The sequence below is a fragment of the Saimiri boliviensis genome, chromosome 8 (genome assembly GCF_048565385.1).
Source record: "Saimiri boliviensis isolate mSaiBol1 chromosome 8, mSaiBol1.pri, whole genome shotgun sequence".
NCBI lineage: Eukaryota > Metazoa > Chordata > Mammalia > Primates > Cebidae > Saimiri > Saimiri boliviensis.
The window spans coordinates 95,480,261-95,500,784 of NC_133456.1; the positions used below are offsets into that span (position 1 = coordinate 95,480,261).

Genomic DNA, 20,524 nt, shown 5'->3' on the forward strand with positions numbered 1-20,524 from the left:
CCAGGAAAACAAAAAGGACCTTGTTAGAAACTGAATGTTTGTAGCCTCCCCAGAATCTTCATATGTTGAAGCTTTAACTGTGAATGTAATAGTATCTGGAGCTAGGGCGTTTGGGAGGTAATCAGCATTAGATGAAGTCATGAGGGCAGGGCCCTGGTCTGATGGGATTAGTGCTCTTATAAAGAGACACAGAGAGCTTGTTCTTTCTCTCTTCTGGTGAGAACACACCTAAGAAAGGGGACTGTGCCGTGTGCAAGTGAGGAAGAGACTCCTCACAGGATCCCAACCGTCCTGGTACCTGATCTCAGACTTTTCACCTCCAGATCTGTAAAAACAAATTTCTTTTGTTTAATCCACTCAGTCTATGGAATTTTGTTCTGGCAGCTAACTGATACAGACTTCAAGTAAAAACTAAAGAAATCAATCATGTATAGAATTTACTCAATAATAATGTATCACTATTACTTCACTAATTGTGACAAATGACCACACGAATGTAACAGGGTAACAATAGGAAAACTGGATGTAAGTTATTTGAAAACTCTACTGTTTTCCTAACTTTCTGTAAATTTAAAACTCTTCTAAAATACAAAGTGTATTTCTAAAAATCCGATGGCTTGTCATCATATTTTTTTAAACCAAAGGCCTCCCAATCTCTTTTACTCATCGTCTAATACTCACATCTTGTTTACTCTGGTGTACCATGTTCACCTTTACAAGGGTTACACAGTATGAGTTACATACATGTACACATTTGTCAAAATTGATCACACTGCACACTTAAGATCTATGCATTTCTCTATATGTTATTCTTCAATTACAATTGTTTTCAAATATGTGATTGCCAAATGAATACTCTAATGACCTAAAAAGTACCCTTGAATTTGGCGGCTGAAAACACTAACATTTCATTTGCTCTGGAATCTGCAATTTGGACATGGATCAGCATGGACACTTCATTACTTCTCTATTTGCCAATAGCCAGTGACTGGCATCATCTAAAGGCTCACTCACTCACATGTCAGATGGTGAATGCTGGCTGTCACCTGAGACTTTAGCTGGGCCTGTAAGTTCAAACACCAACACAAGGCAACTTTATGCGACCCGAGATTCCTCATGATATGGCGGCTGTGTTAGAAAAACTTTATATTCGGTGTGACTCTAATTCTGTTTCAATATACACACACATTCTAAAAAAATAACACAGGTTTTCCCTGGAGTGAAGGAAAATGAGTGATTTTTAAACTTTCATAGTTATACATTTTTATTTTATAAATTTTATACCATAAACATGTATTACTTTCTAAATCAGAAGAAAAAAATTGAGTTTCCTATTAGCATACACAATACACTAGTATAAACACAAATGAAATTGAAAATGCAAAAATGTCAAACATATTTACATTATATACATAATAAAAGAATTCACTCACAAACAGAAAAAACGTTACAAAATACTTGATTCGTTCTGCCTTACTTCCCCACCCTCCCCATCACGAGACAGTTTCACTTCCGTTGCCCAAAATGGAATGCAATCTGCTCACTGCAACCTCCGCCTCCCGGGTTCAGGTGATTCTTTTGCTTCAGCCTCCTGAGTAGCTGGGATTACAGGCATGTACCACCATGCCCAGCTAATTTTTGTATTTCTAGTAAAGATGCGGTTTCACTATTTTGGTCAGGCTGGTCTTGAACTCCTGACCTCAGGTGATTCACCTCCCCCAGCTTCCCAAAGTGCTGGGATTACAGGCGTGAGCCACCTCGCCCGGCCCACCTTACTTTTCAAGTTACAGATGAACTGAACATCAGCACATCAGAAACTAACAAAGAACACAAATATGCTCAATGATACCTGATGTCTTCTAAATAACACATCTGGCCCTTTTCATGGCACAGCTCTCCCTTAGTCCAATTCTTTCCTTAAAACCTTCTCTCTCTATTTTCCTTTAATCAAAATCATCTACTAAACATTACCCTAGAAATAAAATCATCTGGAAAGCAAGGCCTACAAAGGCAAACCTCAGATGCTAGATAATTCCTATCTTACAGCACGGTGTAACCTCACTTGATAATAGATCTTTTACTAAGATTTAAGGCCTACTGAACAAATACTATGGCTACCTCAAGGTCACTCTGGAATTCTCAGTAATGATTAAACAATACAGGAGTCAACGGCAAGATCTTTTGCTCCTTTTCCTTCCCTGGCCTCAGCCTTATTGCAAAACACTCCCTCCTTTCTGCTACCTGGCCCCACAAGGCACGTTCTTACATTTAATATGGATCAATAATTTCTATTCTCTCTTAAATTCTATACTTACTCTAGTAAAGAGTTAACTGTTTTGTTACACTAAAGTCCTTTTCTTTATCTGACATTAAACAACTATTTCTATAATTTTCTAATTTTTCAAAACACAGTTAATTTGCACATACCAAATTAACATACTTATAAGTTGTATTTTTGAACTTTTTATTTCCTTATTTGCCTTTTTCCTGCTGACTCACACTATTTGATTACAACAAATTCCTAAGCTTTTTTTCAACCTGGACTATTTACATTATAAAAATGTTCCATGTTCTCTAAAAGGCTCAATTTTAAAATGATAGCTAAATGATTTTATTCATCCAATTTTACAATATGAGTTTTTAGTTATTTCAAGAACTTCATCAACAAGCAAGTCCAAGAAACAATTATCAGTATGAAAAGTTAAGGCTGATCGGGCGTGGTGGCTCAAGCCTGTAATCCCAGCACTTTGGGAGGCCGAAGCGGGTGGATCATGAGGTCAAGAGATCGAGACCATCCTGGTCCTGGTCAACGTGGTGAAACCCCATCTCTACCAAAAAAAATACAAAAAATTAGCTGGGCATGGTGGTGCGTGCCTGTAATCCCAGCTACTCAGGAGGCTGAGGCAGGAGAATTGCTTGAACCCAGGAGACGGAGGTTGCGGTGAGCCGATATCGCACCATTGCACTCCAGCCTGGGTAACAAGAGTGAAACTCCATCTCAAAAAAAGAAGAAAAGTTAAGGCTTATGTGGTATTAATTAAATATTCTCGAGACTTGCTCAAATAGAAAACAACTGTAAATATACTCATGTGTTGCTTAATAATGGGGGTACATTCTTTTTTTTTTTTTGGAGACGGAGTTTCGCTCTTGTTACCCAGGCTGGAGTGCAATGGCGCGATCTCGGCTCACCGCAACGTCCGCCTCCTGGGTTCAGGCAATTCTCCTGCCTCAGCCTCCTGAGTAGCTGGGATTACAGGCACGCGCCACCATGCCCAGCTGATTTTTAGTATTTTTAGTAGAGACGGGGTTTCACCATGTTGACCAGGTTGGTCTCGATCTCTCGACCTTGTGATCCACCCGCCTCGGCCTCCCAAAGTGCTGGGATTACAGGCTTGAGCCACCGCGCCCGGCCTGGGGGTATATTCTTAAAAATGCATCATCAGGCAATTCACTGTGGACATCACAGTGGACTTATACAAACGTAGACAGTCTAGCCTACTACGCATGTGCCTAGATGGTACAGTCTATTACTCCTAGGTTACAGACTTATATAGCAGCTTACTGTAATGAATACTATAGTATGTGTGTATCTAAACATAGAAAAGATACTGTAAAAATACAGCATAAAAGATAAAAAATGGTATACATATATAGGGCACTCACCATGAATGGAGACTGCAGGACTAAAAGTTGTTGTAGGTAAGTGGGTGGTGAACAAATGTTAAGGTCTAAGACATTGCTGTATACCACTATTGACTTTATAAAGACTTTACACTTAGGCTACACTGTAAAGTTCTTCTTTCTTCTGTTAACCTTAGCTTATTGTACCTTTTTTTATTTTACAAACTTTAAAACTCTTCTATAATTGCACTTAGCTTAAAACACACACTGTGCATCTGTACAAAATATTCTTTCCTTATATTCTAATTCTATAACCTTTGTTCTATTTTTAATTTTAAAACATTTTGTTAAAAACTAAGACACAGGGCCGGGCGCGGTGGCTCAAGCCTGTAATCACAGCACTTTGGGAGGCCGAGGCGGGTGGATCACGAGGTCAAGAGATCGAGACCATCCTGGTCAACATGGTGAAACCCTGTCTCTACTAAAAATACAAAAAATTAGCTGGGCATGTTGGCGCGTGCCTGTAATCCCAGCTACTCAGGAGGCTGAGGCAGGAGAATTGCTTGAACCCGGGAGGCAGAGGTTGCGGTGAGCCGAGATCGCGCCATTGCACTCCAGCCTGGGTAACAAAAGCGAAACTCCGTCTCAAAAAAAAAAAAAACTAAGACACAGGCCAGGCGCGGTGGCTCAATCCTGTAATCCCAGCACTTTGGGAGGCCGAGGTGGGTGGATCACGAGGTCAAGAGATCGAGACCATCATGGTCAACATGGTGAAACCCCATCTCTACTAAAAATACAAAAAACTAGCTGGGCGTGGTGGCGCGTGCCTGTAATCCCAGCTACTTAGGAGGCTGAGGCAGGAGAATTGCCTGAGCCCGGGAGGCGGAGGTTGCGGTGAGCCGAGATCGCGCCATTGCACTCCAGCCTGGGTAACAAGAGCGAAACTCCGTCTCAAAAAAAAAAAAAAAAAACTAAGACACAAACGCCCACTAGCCTGGGCTGACACAGGGTCCAGATCATGCACATCACTGTCTCCCACCTCCAATCTCGTCCTACTGAAAGGTTTTCAGGGGCAACAACACACATGTAGCTGTCATCTGCTATTATGACAGTGCCTTCTTCTGGAATATTTTCTGAAAGACCCGCCTCAGGCTGTTCTATAGTTCACTTTTCTTTTTAATCAACAGAAGTACACACTAAGCCGGGCACAGTGGCTCACGCCTGTAATCCCAACACTTTGGGAGGCCGAGGCAAGTGGATCACGATGTGAAGAGATCAAGATCATCCTGGTCAATATGGTGAAACCCCGTCTCTACTAAAAATACTAAAAATTAGCTGGGCATGGTGGCACATGCCTGTAATCCCAGCTACTCAGGAGGCTGAGGCAGGAGAATTGCTTGAACCCAGGAGACGGAGATTACAGTGAGCCGAAATCGTGCCATTGCACTGTTGCCTGGGTAACAAGAGTGAAACTCCTTCTCCAAAAAGAGAGTACACATTAAAACAATGATAAAATGGGTAGAAAATACACAAACCAATAATGTATTTAACGTTATCAAGTATTATGTACTGTACGTAACTGCATATGCTACACTTTTACAGGGACTGGCTGCACAGTTTTTTTACACCAGCATCACCACAAAAACATGAGTCACTAAGAAATTTTGAATACTACAGCTTCACTAGGCAATGGGAATTTTTCAGCTCCCTTTTAATCTGTGGGACCAAAATCATATATGAGCTCTGATGACCTCACTGGCACTATGCAGCACATAACTGTACTACACAAATTAGTACAGTTATGTAGAGTATATACGTGGCTGTACAAATTTATAGTAGTCCCAAGCTACAAACTCAAGACATTCAGCTAAACAAAAAAAGACATGTCAAAAAGTTTTAATTCCTGTCTCCTTCCCATGGTTCTCCTGATTATTTCAGAACTGAAAAGAACTTTCTCTGGTTGCTGAGATGTTTAAATGAGTTCATTACTATGAAATCACTTCTAAAAAGTTATAAGCATTATGTAAATTAAAAGGTATTATTAGCATAACAAAGAAAACATTTTGGCATGGGAGGGAGGGGTAAGCCTACAGCAGATGTGGGGTTCAGAGAAAGGAAAGAAAGAGGGAAGAGAAAGAGAGAATGTGAACACAGGCCGGTCTCCCTAAAAGAAATGTAAATGTATATGGGTATCTCCTTTGCTCCTCATCAGCAGTATGTTTTTTTTTTTTTTTTTTTTTCCAGACACCTACCCTGCATTTGCTGATACACTGGCAGCAGCCTGTTTAAATCAGAGTGTGACATGTTACACTGCATGTCAGGGTGGTAAACAGCGATGATCTTCCACACGGCTGAGAAGATGAAAAACACTAAATTCTGATCAATTGATTAATAAACAGAGAATAGTGTTTTCTTCAAATACACGATTAATTTCACTACCAATACTTTATTCGCAGGATACACATTATAACTGCTGTTAAAGATAGGTGGGGACGACCACAATAAGAGATTTTAAGAGAAGGCAGAATTATTTATTTTTTTCTATTTAATTATTTTTTATTTGACACTCGTTCCACATAAGTTTATTTAAAAGAGTAAAGTGCAAGGCAGCCTGTACCCTAATGTCATGTTTCCAGCTTGCTGCTAGGAAAAGCAGTCTGGGTAAGAGAGAATCTGTAGTATAAATGAAATCCCCTAAGACTAAACATGTGCACATTCCAGATAAGGACAGTGAACCAGTATCCCCTGCAAAGTGCAAACACTTACTTCTCGGTTAAGTATGCTACAAACAATTGTAAGCAAAATTTACAAAGTCAACTACCTTTAGCTTGGGGCTAGAGCAATCACTTAACTCTACCTCCCACAGCTGGCATCAACAAGTTCCTTAAATCTTAAGCTACTTCCAAGCTTTCTTTGCTGAATAAAAATGGCGCTGCTTTTCCCATCACAATATTGTTGATTTCTCAGTAATCCTTAGAGCCTTTAACCATCAAACGCAATTGGCCTCATTTAAATGCCACCCTTCCCTGAACACTGCCAAGTGCTTTTTTGAGGGTTGGGCCAGAAGGTAACGGTGGCCGCTTCTATCAACAAGGCTGCAACTTTCTCAGCTAGAATACTGGGGATAACTCCCTCTCACTTTTCTTCATAACCTCTGCCTTCCCCAAAACTGTTGCCTTTGCCTCCCTTAAACCACATTCCAATGCAAACTGTCCCCAAAGTGCAGCAGCACTTAAGCTTCTCTGTGCCCCTCACACCCATCAGTGCCATCTCTAATGCACCGTTCAGTTAGTCCCATGCATTAGCCTTTCCGGGGGTCGTTCAGAGCCACCTGCTGGGCAGGCACCACCAGGCCAGCCTCTCCGAAACACAGCCTGTGCACCCGAAGAAACCCAACCGCTGAGTCCAGCCCCGCTGCAACGGAGGGCAGGGACCAGCACGCACACCCTCAAGTCTACATAAAGACCCTCCCCGGGGCTGTCGCCGGCACCAACGCTGGGACCACCACCGCCCTGGGCGGCAGATGGGGGTCTGGAGGGCACACCGGAGAGGCAGGGAGGAGGCCGGTGGGAGCAGAGGTCACCGGGACAGGCTTGCCTTCCCCTCCCTTCCAGGGGCAGCGGGTCCCAGTCCCCACCCCTCTCCCAGGGCCCCGGTCTGGCAGCACCACGGCCGCACTGGGCGGCGAAGGCGCCTGCCCGACGCCTGGGTGCCTTGCGGTACCTAAACCCACCTGGTCAAGGGGCCGCTGCACCGTGTCGCTGAGGGGCCGCGGCAGGGTGGAGTCCGTGGTCTTGCCGGTGCTGGAGGGCGACAGAAAGGTTTAGACTAGGGACTGCTCTCGACTTCGCGCCCTGCCGCTGCCTGCGCTGGCTGCCAGTGACCGCTTCCCCGCCTCCGACTTCCAGCAACTCTCAGAGCAGCTTCCCCACCTTGTGGACGCAGGCGTGGACGGCCGCCCACAGCACCATCAGGGCGTGGGACCCTGACGCGGCAGCCAATCAGAGAGCGCCGGCCGCACAGCGCGCGTTCCCCGTGCCGAGGGGCGGGGCGAAGGGAGGAGGTTCAGGTGAAGGCTGTAGCCTGAGGGCGCCTCACCCGTAAGGTGGGATGCCTTTCCGGGGTGGGGCTTTAGAAGGGCGTCTTCAGCCCGGCGCGGTGGCTCAAGCCTGTAACCCCAGCACTTTGGGAGGCCGAGGTGGGTGGATCACAAGGTCGACAAATCGAGACCATCCTGGTCAACATGGTGAAACCCCGTCTCTACTAAAAATACAAAAAACTAGCTGGGCATGGTGGCGCGTGCCTGTAGTCCCAGCTACTCAGGAGGCTGAGGCAGGAGAATTGCCTGAGCCCAGGAGGCGGAGGTTGCGGTGAGCCGAGATCGCGCCATTACACTCCAGCCTGGGTAACAAGAGCGAAACTCCGTCTCAAAAAAAAAAAAAAAAAAAAAAAAAAAAAAAAAAAAAAAGAAGGGCGTCTTCGCCCCCTCAGCCATCCCTTTGTCCTCCCAGGAATGTTACGGCCATCCACCTCTCTAGGAGGGACAGCAGGCAACGTAGGGGTGAGCAGTGGCCCCAAGAAAAAGGAGCGAAGTGAGGGACGTCCCAAGCATTGCTGCTGACATTGGGGACCAAGCTTGGGCCTGGGAGGAGGACAGTGAACCAATCCGAGCTGAAAAGCCCCTTAGTCTTCGAAACTGCTGTGTAAAAGCCCAAAGTTGCCGGGCACGGTGGCTCAAGCCTATAATTCCAGCACTTTGGGAGGCCGAGGCGGGTGGATCACGAGGTCAAGAGATCGAGACCATCCTGGTCAACATGGTGAAACCCCGTCTCTACTAAAAACACAAAAAATTAGCTGGGCATGGTGGCACGTGCCTGTAATCCCAGCTACTCAGGAGGCTGAGGCAGGAGAATTGCCTGAACCCAGGAGGCGGAGGTTGCGGTGAGCCGAGATCGTGCCATTGCACTCTAGCCTGGGTAACAAGAGCGGAAACTCCGTCTCTTAAAAACAAAAACAAACAAACAAAAAAAAAGCCCAAAGTTGAGAACAATCCCTTGGTCTGACCCTTTCAGTCCCCCTCTAGCCTCACCTGGGCCTTCCAGGTGGAAGGTGTTCCTGGGTTGGACGCCTGTGGTCGCAGGGAGACCAACTCACTTTTGTTTTGTTTTTGTTTTTTTGTGGTTTTTTTTGAGACGGTGTTTCGCTCTTGTTACCCAGATTGGAGTGCAATGGCGCGATCTCGGCCCACTGCAACCTCCGCCTCCTGGGTTCAGGCAATTCTCCTGCCTCAGCCTCCTGAGTAGCTTGGATTACAGGCACGTGCCACCATGCCCAGCTACTTTTTTGTATTTTTAGTAGAGACGGGGTTCACCATGTTGACCAGGATGGTCTCGATCTCTTGACCTTGTGAGCCACCCGCCTCGGCCTCCCAAAGTGCTGGGATTACAGGCTTGAGCCACTGCGCCAGGCCGCCTGTGTTATGTTAAAGTTTATTTCTTTGGTCGCCAGCTGCTCTTACTGAATGTCCTGCCTTCCTCCTCAAAGGGTCAGTTTCTAAGCATCCCTTCACCCCCTGGGCACAGTCACGCTCAGACTTTTGAATTCTGCATGTCCACATACCTTCTGGGTGTTGAGGGAGGGTGATATATACATATAATTCATTTGCCCCAAACTTCATAAAAGTTATCCATTTGAGCTCTTTGAAAATGCAACATCGCCGGGCGCGGTGGCTCAAGCCTGTAATCCCAGCACTTTGGGAGGCCGAGGCGGGTGGATCACGAGGTCGAGAGATCGAGACCATCCTGGTCAACATGGTGAAACCCCGTCTCTACTAAAAGTGCAAAAAATTAGCTGGGCATGGTGGCACGTGCCTGTAATCCCAGCTACTCAGGAGGCTGAGGCAGAATTGCCTGAACCCAGGAGGCGGAGGTTGCGGTGAGCCGAGATCGTGCCATTGCACTCCAGCCTGGGTAACAAGGGCGAAACTCCGTCTCAAAAAAAAAAAAAAGAAAAAAAAAAGAAAATGCAACATCAACTTTTGTTCAGCAGACTTTTAGAAGAGGAATGGCACAGGAGGGTTCCTAATTCCCCTTGGGAGCTCAAGACTTAAGGGTTTGTCAGTTTGTAATTCAGGTAAAAATAGTGTTTACTGGGAGTTTAACCGCATGTTTTAATACTTTTCGTAGAATAGCTCAATAATCCTCACAATTATGCTGTGAGATAGATACTATTATACACCATCTTTCAAATAAATTGAGGCACAGAAAAGTTATGTAATTTGTCCAAGAACACACAACTAAGTAGGTTGGAATTCAAGTAACCTACCTCCAGAGCTGACGTTGCCACTAGACTTTTGTCTTCCTCGCAAAAGCCCTTATTGATTGTATATGTGTCATAAAGATATAAATACTCCTAGGCCGGGCGCGGTGGCTCAAGCCTGTAATCCCAGCACTTTGGGAGGCCGAGGCGGGTGGATCACGAGGTCAAGAGATCGAGACCATCCTGGTCAACATGGTGAAACCCCGTCTCTACTAAAAATACTAAAAATTAACTGGGCATGGTGGTGCGTGCCTGTAATCCCAGCTACTTAGGAGGCTGAGGCAGGAGAATTGCTTGAACCCAGGAGGCGGAGGTTGCGGTGAGCCGAGATCGCGCCATTGCACTCCAGCCTGGGTAACAAGAGCGAAACTCCGTCTCAAAAAAAAAAAAAAAAAAAAAAAAAAAAAAAAAAAAAAAAGATATAAATACTCCTGTATATTTCTGAGTAACCATAGTTTCTTACACATCATAGTTTGTAAAATCTGTGTAGGTCTGTGTCCTAGTCAGCACAAACCTAAGCCAGCAGAAAGTTATTTGCCCCCTCCTTCAGAAAAATCAGGTGGAATGCTTTAAACACCCGGCATTTGAAATTGTGTCATCTATTTGTGTGTGTTCACTGATTTGCTGTCTGCAACCTGACCCACAAAGTGATAACTGTATGAGTGCAGGGGCTCTGTCTACCACTGAAGCACCAGCACCTAAAATAGTGCCAGTGAATACAGGTGCTTCACAAATATTTATTAAACAAAAAGAAAGGGAATCCTCCTACATTAAGACAGTGCATAATTGTAATTCAAGCCTGTAATCCCAGCACTTTAGGAGGCCGAGGTGGGTGGATCACGAGGTCAAGAGATCGAGACCATCGTGGTCAACATGGTGAAACCCCGTCTCTACTAAAAAATACAAAAAATTAGCTGGGCATGGTGGCACGTGCCTGTAATCCCAGCCACTCAGGAGGCTGAGGCAGGAGAATTGCCTGAACCCAGGAGGCGGAGGTTGCGGTGAGCCGAGATCGCGCCATTGCACTCCAGGCTGGATAACAAGAGCGAAACTCCGTCTCAAAAAAAAAAAAAAAAAAAAAAAAAAAAGACAGTGCATAATATAAAAACGTCACCCTAAATCATCAATGAATCTTTGAAACCACAATGTTTATTTTCAATAGTCATTTAATTGTGTCAGTTTGGGCCGGGCGCGGTGGCTCACGCCTGTAATCCCAGCACTTTGGGAGGCCGAGGCGGGTGGATCCCGAGGTCGAGAGATCGAGACCATCCTGGTCAACATGGTGAAACCCCGTCTCTACTAAAAATACAAAACATTAGCTGGGCATGGTGGCACGTGCCTGTAATCCCAGCTACTCAGGAGGCTGAGGCAGGAGAACTGCCTGAACCCAGGAGGCGGAGGTTGCGGTGAGCCGAGATCGCGCCATTGCACTCCAGCCTGGGTAACAAGAGCGAAACTCCTCCTCAAAAAAAAAAAAAAAAAAAAAAAAAAAAAAAAAAAATTGTGTCAGTTTGTTTTATTAGCCAAAGTTTGTAGTATCATACTGACCTTTTATGCTATTTGGTGCCTGGAAAATATGCAGCAGAGGCTTTTCTTTTTCTTTCTTTCTTTCTTTTTTCTTTATTTCTTTTTTTTTTTTTTTTTTTTTTGAGACGGAGTTTTGGTCTTGTAACCCAAGCTGGAGTGCAATGGCACGATCTCGGCTTACCGCAACCTCCGCCTCCTGGGTTCAGGCAATTCTCCTGCCTCAGCCTCCTGAGTAGCTGGGACTACAGGCACGCGCCACCATGCCCAGCTAATTTTTTGTATTTTTAGTAGAGACGGGGTTTCACCATATTGGCCAGGCTGGTCTTGAACTGACCTAGTGATCCACCCACCTCAGCCTCCCAAAGTGCTGGGATTCCAGGCGTGAGCCACCATGCCTGGTACCTAATTGCTATTTACTGGTCATGGATGGGAGCTATGGAACCTTTCCCCAGAATACATGCTGGCCCCATCAGAACTTCAGGGTTCAGTCTCCTAAGAGATGTTCCTCTGTTTGTGCTACACACCCAAATATTCCATCTCAGTCCACTGTCAGACAACTTCCAGGAATGACAGTGGCTGTAGTCTAGCTGAAGAAACACTGAAATAGGAGTCAGCAGACCCCAGGACTCTTTTGACTCAGCCGCTAACAACTTAATGTGGCCTTGGGGAAAAAAAAAGCTGGAGCGACCATGCCTGTAATCCCAGCACCTTGGGAGGTCGATGTGGGAGGATTGCTTGAGCCCAGGAGTTTGAGAGCAGCCTGGGCAACATAGCAAGACCCCATCTCTACAAAAAATTTCAAAAATTTTTCCAGGTGTGGCAGTGTCCCCCTGTAGTCCCAGCTACTCAGGAGGCTAAAGTGGGAGGGTCACTTGAGTCCCGGAGGTCAAGACTGCAGTGAGCCAAGGTCATGCCACTGCACTCAAGCTTGGGCTTCAAAGTGTGACACTGTCTCAGAAAAAAAAAGCTGGGGCTTTTGTTTCACATTTGTAAAAGGTAAATGATATTATCTCCTTTATGGAGTTACTGTGAGAATGGAAATTATTTCTTTTCCCTCTCCTTTTTTTTTTTTTTTTTTTTGAGACGGAGTATCGCTCTTGTCACCCAGGCGGGAGTGCAATGGCGCGATCTCGGCTCACCGCAACCTCCGCCTCCTGGGTTCAGGCAATTCTCCTGCCTCAGCCTCCTGAGTAGCTGGGATTACAGGCACGCGCCACCATGCCCAGCTAATTTTTTTTGTATTTTTAGTAGAGACGGGGTTTCACCATTTTGACCAGGATGGTCTCGATCTCTTGACCTCGTGATCCACCCGCCTCAGCCTCCCAAAGTGCTGGGATTACAGGCTTGAGGCACCGCGCCCGGCTCTCCCTCTTCTTTTAGAAATACAACGAGATAGGCATAGTGGACAGGTGAGGTGGTTTATGCCTGTAATCCCAGCATTTTGGGAGGCTGAGGCGGGTGGATCACCTGAGGTCAGGAGTTCAAGACCAGCCTGGCCAACATGGTGAAACCTTGACTCCACTAAAACTACAAAAATTAGCCCAGCGTGGTGGCACGTGCCTACAATCTCAGCTACTCGGGAAGCTGAGGCAGGAGAATTGCTTAAACCTGGGAGGTGGAGGTTGTAGTGAGCCGAGATCATCCCACTGCACTCCAGCCTGGGAGACAGAGCAAGACTCCATCTCAAAAAACAAACAAACAAACAAAAAACCAAAACCCGGTGTGGTGGCTCATTCCTGTTATCTCAGCACTTTGGGAGGCCGAGTTGAATGGATCATCTGAGGTCAGGAGTTCAAGACCAGCCTGACCAAAATGCAGAAACCCCACCTCTACTAATAATACAAAATTAGGCCAGGCGCGGTGGCTCAAGCCTGTAATCCCAGCACTTTGGGAGGCCGAGGCGGGTGGATCACGAGGTCGAGAGATCGAGACCATCCTGGTCAACATGGTGAAACCCCGTCTCTACTAAAAATACAAAAAACTAGCTGGGCGTGGTGGCGCGTGCCTGTAATCCCAGCTACTTAGGAGGCTGAGGCAGGAGAATTGCCTGAGCCCAGGAGGTGGAGGTTGCGGTGAGCCGAGATCGCGCCATTGCACTCCCGCCTGGGTAACAAGAGCGAAACTCCGTCTCAAAAAAAAAAAAAAAAAATAATAATAATAATAATAATACAAAATTAGCCAAGTATGTGCCTGTAATCCCAGCTACTTGGGAGGCTGAGGCAGGAGAATTGCTTCAACCTGGGAAGCAGAGGTTGCAGTGAGCCGAGATTGCACTCCAGCATGGACAACGAGAAGGAAACCCTGTCTCAAAAATAATAATAATTGGGGCCAGGAGCGGTGGCTCATGCCTGTAATCCCAGCACTTTGGGAGGCCGAGGCGGGTGGATCACGAGGTCAAGAGATTGAGACCATCCCGGTCAACATGGTGAAACCCCGTCTCTACTAAAAATACAAAACATTAGCTGGGCATGGTGGCGCGTGCCTGTAATCCCAGCTACTCAGGAGGCTGAGGCAGGAGAATTGCCTGAACCCAGGAGGCGGAGGTTGTGGTGAGCCGAGATCGCGCCATTGCACTCCAGCCTGGATAACAAGAGCGAAACTCCGTCTCAAAAAAAAAAAAAAAAATAATAATAATAATAATAATAATAATAATTAGATTGGCATAGGCCCTGCGCATCGGTGGGATTCGAACCCCTGTGCCTCGGGCAGGGGAGACACTTGGAGAGAAAAGCTGGGTCCCAGGCTACAGGGCCTCGGGAGACCCAAACCTGTCCTGCGAGTTTTCGGCCGGATAGGGGAAGGGGCCCCCCTCCAGGGTCCCGGGAACAAAGGCCGAGTGTTTGCTCTGTGGCTGAAGGGACAATGGCCCATCGCAGTTCTGTCACCACGGGGGGGGGGGGTGCACCCCTCCCCAGCACGTTTCCTGGTTCTCTGGCCAAGCCCTCTGACCTCCGAAGTAGACTCTCGTTGGAGAGCGGCAGGGGACAGCACGAGGTCCCCGTGGGGTGTCTGCCAGCCCTGGGTGCCATGTCCAGTGGGGTGTCTGCCAGCCCTGGGTGCCATGTCCTGTGGGGTGTCTGCCAGCCCTGGGCGCCATGTCCTGAGCAGCTGTGCTGTCAGTTACTTAAACATGTGTGTGGCACTTTCTGGCTGCCAGGCGCTCAGCAGCATGCAGATAACCGAAACGATTCCGTAAAAGGCCTGTGAGGGAGGGGCAGCCGCGCGGAGTCGCCTGCTGGAGGCCGCACAGCCGGGAGGTGCCGCCGGGGTGGGGTTGGGTGTGGCTGCTGCGTGCCAGGGGTGGCGGCCAGGCCGAGGGCACCTCCATCTGGAAGCTCCGGCCCGTCACAGTGCGGTCGGGGGTCAAATGAAGAGAAGGTGCCTGTTCCGGGGACCCCAGGGTGAGCTTTCCAGGCAGAGGGAAGCCCGGGGCCGGTTGTCATGGGGGGTGTCCGAGTCTCCAGCTGGAGTTACTGGGACAGGGAGGTCGGAAACGGAGGCCAACCGGTGTGAGCCTCCGCCTGCTGAGAGACGCGGGGAGCGACTGGAGTCCAGTGACCCTGACCTTCCACCGCGCGGCAATTGCAAAAGCCTCCTCCCTGGTCTCTGCCCTCACTCACAGCGGTGCCAGCCGCCCCTGCACCCCAACCCCCTCTGCCCCAGCACTCGCCTCTCCAGGCACCGTCCCGGCTCTGGGCCCCTGCCCTGCCTGTTCTGTTCTGCAGTCCCTCTGCCTTTTCTGCCCTTCGAGGCAGACCTCTGCTGTCTTCACTGCTTTATTTCCCCAGACTCAGCCAGCATGGAAGGCCTGCCGTGTCCTAGGACCCTAGCAGCTGGCATGCAGGGAGGAGTGTGAGGCTCCCTGCCCCTTCTCAGACTCTCAGAATTCAGAAGAGCCACGCTTTTTTGTCCTTGCCCTGCTGGGCCAAAGACGCCTTGCCTTCTTTTCTCTCTGGGGTAGACACCCCGCGCTTTCGCTGTGCACCTGCCGCATGGAACAGGGAGCTGCCCCCGCCCCTGCCCTCTGTAGCTGATTCCGGCTTCCCTGGCCACCCTCGGCTCAGCAGGGCCCTGGGAGCCCCAGTGTCTTGTGATACCTTCTGTAAGTGTGGACTTCAGGAGAATGTGCCTTTGATCCCTGAGTCACCGTGTGGCTGGCATGTGCCCTGGCATGAGGGTCAGTGATGGGCAGGGGTGAGCATGAAGGCACCTCCGCTGTGCCCCTGCTTTCGCCCTTTCCTGACTTCTGTGGCCAGCTCTTAGGTTGAAATAAGTCCTGCCTGTTGTAACAGATGTTTACTAAACATCTGCCCTGGCCAGGCTCTGAGCAGCTTCCAGAGTTTCTGTTCTGAATACAATAGGCCTCTCCTGGTGCTGGTGGGTGGAGGGGGGGAGATTAAGTCCAGTGTCCTACAGGCAACTGCATAATTCCACATGGGACAAGAGGAAAAAAGAACAGACCTTCCCTTTTATTTTTATTTATGTATTTATTTATTTTCTTTTTATAAATTGAGACAGAGTCTCACCCTGTTGCCAGGCTGGAGTGCAGTGGCGCGATCGCGGCTCACTGCAACTTCCATTTTCCGGTTTCTAGAGATTCTCCTGCCTCAGCCTCCTGAGTAGCTGGATTACAGGCACGCGCCACCACGCACGGCTAAACAGACCTTTCCTTTTGTGAGAGGGACGCCGGTGGGGACAGCCGGGAGGAGAGATGAAACTGAGCGGAAGTGAGAGTCACTTTGGTGCCCAACACCTTGTCTCACACCTGTAATCTTGGCACTTTGGGAGGCTGAGGCTGGGGGGTTGCTCTAGCCCAGGAGTTTGTGACCGGCCTGGTCAGCATGAGATCCCTGGCTCTACTTTTAAAAATAAAAATAAGATATTTTGGGCAGAGAGAAGTGCCTGTGCAAAGGCCCTGAGGTGAGTGAGTGCCCAGTTTGTTCAAGGAGCAGATGGGAGGGTGTGAGGGGGAGAGGGCCTGGGAAGTTCGTCCTCATGTGAGGACGATGGGAAAGGGGTGTCGCTTGGGCCTCCCACGTGCTGTGAGAAAAGCTCTTCCTTGCTGTTGGTGGGAGGCCTTGAGGCAGGGTAGTTGTGGGGGCCCCACGGCCCAGCTGGTTGGAGAACGTCGCAGCTCCCAAGCCCTTCTCCCCCTCCAGCCTCCCTACTCTTCGCTGTCCTGTCGCTGGTGAACGCCCTGTATATGTGAGGATTTTACTTCGAGGATGACTCCATCCAGTACCCCTACCGTCCAGACACCATCACCCATGGGCTCATGGCCGGGGTCAGCAGCACGGCCACTGTCATCCTTGTAAGGCAGGAGGGGTTCAGGGGGACAGGGAGGTGGGCGGGATGGGGTACAGCCTTACCCTGGGTTCCTGATGGGGGTGGTCTGGAGGTCTGTGGAGGGCTGGGGGACACAGCTTTGCCCCGCGTGGTACTTATGGGTAATAGGAACCCCCTTTTGTTTTTTGAGACGAAGTTTTGCTCTTGTTGCCCAGGCTGGAGTGCAATGGCAGGGTCTCTGCTCACTGTAACCTCCGCCTCCTGGGTTCAAGTGATTCTCTTGCCTCAGTCTCCCCAGTAGCTGGGACTACAGGCATGCACCAATCACACCCGACTAGTTTTGTATTTTTAGTAGAGACAGGTTTCACCATGTTGGTCAGGCTGGTCTTGAACACCCGACCTCAGGTGATCCGCCCACCTCAGCCTCCCACAGTGCTGGGATTACAGGCGTGAGCCACCAAGTCCGTCTAGGGTCTCTTTAGAGTCCCCAGCTCTGCAGCAGCCTTGGGGAGGCCCATGGGGAGGACTGAGGCCCAGTGAGGGCCCACGGGCTGACTGGGACCCCCGCTGGTCACTGCGGCTGCCCCATGCCCAGGTCTCGGCTGGAGAAACCTACCTGGTGCACACGGACCGGCTCTATTCCCACTCCGACTTCAACAACTACGTGGCTGCCGTGTACAAAGTGCTGGGGACCTTCCTGTTTGGGAAGGCCTTGAGCCAGTCTTTGACGGACCAGGCCTAGTACACAATCGGCCGCCTGCGCCCCAACTTCCTGGCCGTCTGTGACTCTGAGTGGAGCAGGGTCAACTGCTCCGTCTACGTGCAGCTGGAGAGCGTGTGCAGGGGAAACGCTGCTGACGTCACCAAGGCCAGGTGGGTGTGGACGATCAGCCTTCACTCTGGGGGGCATTGGGAGCTGAAGAAGCCGCAGAAGCCAGATGGTGAGGAGCCAGCAGGCAGGTGGTCAGGCAGGAGCGGGGCCTCAGGGCTGCCGGTGCCCCGCAGACAGCAGGAGGCCTGCAGGAGCCTGCTCTCTCTCCCCCAAGTCTCAGCCCTGCCCTCTTCTGCACTGTCTTCTTACCATCTTTATTGATAGGCCCTTAAACGTTTAAACTCATCGTTGTCCTTTTCTTTTTTTTTTTTTTTTTTTTTTTTTTTTTTTGAGACGGAGTTTTGCTCTCGTTACCCAGGCTGGAGTGCAATGGCACGATCTCGGCTCACTGCAACCTCCGCCTCCTGGGTTCAGGCAGTTCTCCTGCCTCAGCCTCCTGAGTAGCTGGGATTACAGGCACGCACCACCACGCCCAGCTAATTTTTTGTATTTTTAGTAGAGACGGGGTTTCACCATGTTGACCAGGATGGTCTCGATATCTTGACCTCGTGATCCACCCGCCTCGGCCTCCCAAAGTGCTGGGATTACAGGCTTGAGCCACCGTGCCCGGCCTCATCGTTGTCCTTTTCAAAAAGTGAAAATATTGGCCGGGCACGGTGGCTCAGGCATATAATCCCAGCACTTTGGAAGGCAGAGGCGAGTGGATCACGAGGTCAAGAGATCGAGACTATCCTGATCAACAAGGTGAAACCCCATCTCTACTAAAAATACAAAAATTAGCTGGACGTGGTAGCACACGCCTGTAGTCCCCGCTACTCAGGAGGCTGAGGCAGGAGAATTGCTTTAACCCAGGAGGTGGAGGTTGTGGTGAGCTGAGATCATGCCATTGCGCTCCAGCCTGGGTAACAAGAGCGAAACTCCGTCTCAAAAAAAGGAAAAAAAAAAAAATCAAAATATTGACTGACAAGCCTAGGGTAAGGTCAGACCAAAAAAATAAAAATAAAAATAAAATTTGTAGCCGGGCGCGGTGGCTCAAGCCTGTAATCCCAGCACTTTGGGAGGCCGAGGCGGGTGGATCACGAGGTCGATAGATCGAGACCATCCTGGTCAACATGGTGAAACCCCGTCTCTACTAAAGATACAAAAAATTAGCTGGGCATGGTGGCGCGTGCCTGTAATCCCAGCTACTCAGGAGGCTGAGACAGGAGAATTGCCTGAACCCAGGAGGCGGAGGTTGCGGTGAGCCGAGATCGCGCCATTGCACTCCAGCCTGGGTAACAAGAGCGAAACTCCATCTCAAAAAAAATAAATAAATAAATAAAATAAAATAAAATTTGTATAAAATAAGTCACCATTTCTTCCATTTTAATGTGTACAGTTCATTTTTAGTACAGTCACAATGTTGTACAGCCATCTACTCTACCTAATTCCAGAATATTTTCATCTCATCAGAAGGAAACCCTCCAGCATGGGTAACATGGCAAAACCCCGTCTCTATGAGAAATCAAAAAATTAGGCCAGGCTAGGTGGCTCACGCCTGTAATCCCTGCACTTTGGGATGCTGAGGCCTAGGTTATGTCTTCCTTTTTCAGTTCCTTGTCAATGTCTTTTTTTTTTTTTTTTCCTTTAATTTTTTTTCTTTTAGTGATGAGGGTCTTGCTATCTTGCCCAGGGCTTGAACTCCTGGGCTCAAACCATCTCTGCCTTCCAAGTAGCTGGGACTACAGGCATACATTACCACATCTGGCTGGTTTTTACTTTTTTTTTTAGAAATAGGGTCTCACCATGTTGCCTAGGCTGGTCTAGAATGCCTGGGCTCAAGCAGTCCTTTCGCCTCAGCCTCCCAAAGTGCTGGGATTACAGGCGTGAGCCCTCGAGCCCATTCAGGCCAAATCATCTTTTTCTCTCTTTTTTTTGTTGAGACAGAGTCTGTCTCTGTTGCCCAGGCTAGAATGCAGTGGTTCGATCTCAGCTCACTGCAACCTCCACTTCCTGAGTTCAAGCAATTCTCCTGTCTGAACCTCCCCAGTAGCTGGAATTACAGATGTGTACAACCACACCTGGCTAATTTTTGTATTTTCATTTTTATTATTTTTATTTATTTTATTTTTTGAGACAGAATCTCACTCTGTCACTCAGGCTGGAGTGCAGTGTGCAGTGGCATGATCTTGGCTCAGTGCAACCTCTGCCTCCTGGGTTCAAGTGATTCTCTTGCCTCAGCCTCCTAAGTAGCTGGGACTATGGGCATGTACTACCACATCCTGGTAATTTTTTTGTATTTTCAGTAGAGATGGGGTTTCATCATGTTTGCTAGGCTGGTCTCAAACTCTTGATCTCAGATGACCCACCCACCTTGGCCTCCCAAAGTGCTGGGATTACAGATGTAAGTCACTGTGCCTAGCCCGGCTGAATATTCTTAATTGACCTCCTATTTTCTCTGTTTTTTTTTTTTTTTGACACGGTCTCACTGTCACCCAGGCTGCAGTGCAGCAGTGCGATCTTTGCTGTCTGCCACCTCCGCCTCCTGAGTTTAAACACTTCCCCTGCTTTCGTCTTCTGAGTGCTGGGATCACAGGCATGCACCATCACACCTGGACAAGTTTTGTAATTTTAGTATAGACTGGGTTTCACCACGTTTGCGAGGCTGTTCTCGAACTCCTGACCTCAGGCGAGCCACCTGCCTCAGCCTCCCAAAGCACTGGGATCACAGGCACCCGACCTGTTTTATTTTGTTTTGAACTGTGTGTTTCAAGTATTATAAGGCTACTCTGGAAATAGGAGTCTCCCAGCTCCCTGGGGTGTGTTCTTGCTGTTTGTTGCAGTGGTTATTTGTTTAATAACTTTTCTGATTGTGAAGTCTCTATCTTTTGTCATGGATGACCATTTCCTCCTGTTCTTTTAGCCTGGTGGTCAGCTAGTGATAGGACAGAGATGTCTTTA

General features: G+C 48.4%; 1 long non-coding RNA gene and 1 pseudogene across 2 annotated transcripts in view; one reads left to right on the forward strand and one right to left on the reverse strand.

The window, feature by feature from the left end:
- LOC141585436 (uncharacterized) overlaps positions 1-7,562 on the reverse strand; it is a 48,345-nt gene extending 40,783 nt beyond the window's left edge. For both annotated transcript variants that reach the window (XR_012518905.1, XR_012518904.1), the window contains exon 1: positions 7,355-7,562. This is a non-coding gene — a long non-coding RNA (uncharacterized LOC141585436). The remainder of the gene's footprint in view (positions 1-7,354) is intronic.
- Positions 7,563-16,691: 9,129 nt separating this feature from the next.
- Positions 16,692-17,845, forward strand: LOC120367563 (uncharacterized; annotated as a pseudogene).
- Positions 17,846-20,524: the final 2,679 nt, after the last annotated feature.